At 48.3% G+C, this 1,037-nt stretch overlaps 1 protein-coding gene across 1 annotated transcript in view; it reads left to right on the forward strand.

Moving 5' to 3' along the window:
* Window positions 1-103: 103 nt before the first annotated feature.
* Window positions 104-1,037, forward strand: part of ubap2l (ubiquitin associated protein 2-like) — a gene marked incomplete in the record, with an annotated part of 22,612 nt that continues 21,678 nt past the window's right edge. The window contains 1 exon segment of the mRNA XM_035681244.1: window positions 104-276.

Here is a 1,037-nt window from a genome sequence, read left to right on the forward strand (position 1 = left end):
GTGTGTGTGATCACATGTTGTGGGTCCAGTTTCCTCGAAGCGCTCTGTTGAACCACGTGACGCAGCTCTCCGTGGTGTCAGAGTGGAAAAGAAACAGGTAAATTCAGTCTCTCGCTTATTGTGTGAGCGAGTCGGTTCGTTATATTTCCCCCAATTTAGTAGAATCAACTCAGGGTTCAGGGATTATTTCCTGTCCTAGATCCGACTCGAAGGTCGACAACGAGACCACTTGTCGGCCGGTTGTGTAGCAGTGTCAAATATTGAGCCGGGTTTCTGGTCAGTATCGTCTGTTATTTATTTTCATTTTAGCGGCCTGCGGGCCTACCTTTAGCCTCGGTAGTTTCTGTGTCGATAACCCGGCCGTCAGGTCACACTAAGGTCCAAACTGGTTGTGAATGATGAAGAATGATGAAGAGTGATGAAGAGTGGTAGTGTGTGAAGCCGCTGCTCTGCTAACCGGCTAACGCTACGTAGCTACGCGACGTTAACCAGCTAACTTAGCGTGGCTAACGAGCGTTAGCACACAACTAACAGGTAGTGGAGTCGCATGGGCGTTTTTTTTTTCTTTCTTTCTGGTTTTTGCTCTAATGTGAAAGCTTCACTGGTAGCTGATCGGCTAATTAACTCGTCAGCTACCGAGCTAAGTGTGCTAACGCTAGGGATTGAGCGCTGTGTGTGTGTTTATATATTTAGATATCTGCACTCGGTTAGCAGCGTTGGTAGCTCAGCGTCGTTGTTACAGAAAGCCTCGTTGTCGCCATGAGGTGAAGCCGTGAGAAGCGGAAGCCCACTGAGACTTCAACCCTGGACGCTTCCCCTTCAAATATTAGCTGGTGGGCTAGCATTTTGGCCATGTGGCTGGCTAGTGGACCTGGATCTGTTCTTCGGGCCCTTTGCTTCAGGCTTGTTTGTGGGCTAGTCCAAACGCGGTTTTACGTAACGTGTGCAAGATTAAGGAGTCGCTGTCGATAGCTCGGTTAACAGCCTGCACGCGAACAGAGATGTTAACTAGTTGTCTGTCTGTTTTTTTTTTTTTT

Source organism: Morone saxatilis, unplaced genomic scaffold (genome assembly GCF_004916995.1).
Source record: "Morone saxatilis isolate NCDOM2014 unplaced genomic scaffold, NCSU_SB_2.0 Contig9, whole genome shotgun sequence".
Lineage (NCBI taxonomy): Eukaryota > Metazoa > Chordata > Actinopteri > Moronidae > Morone > Morone saxatilis.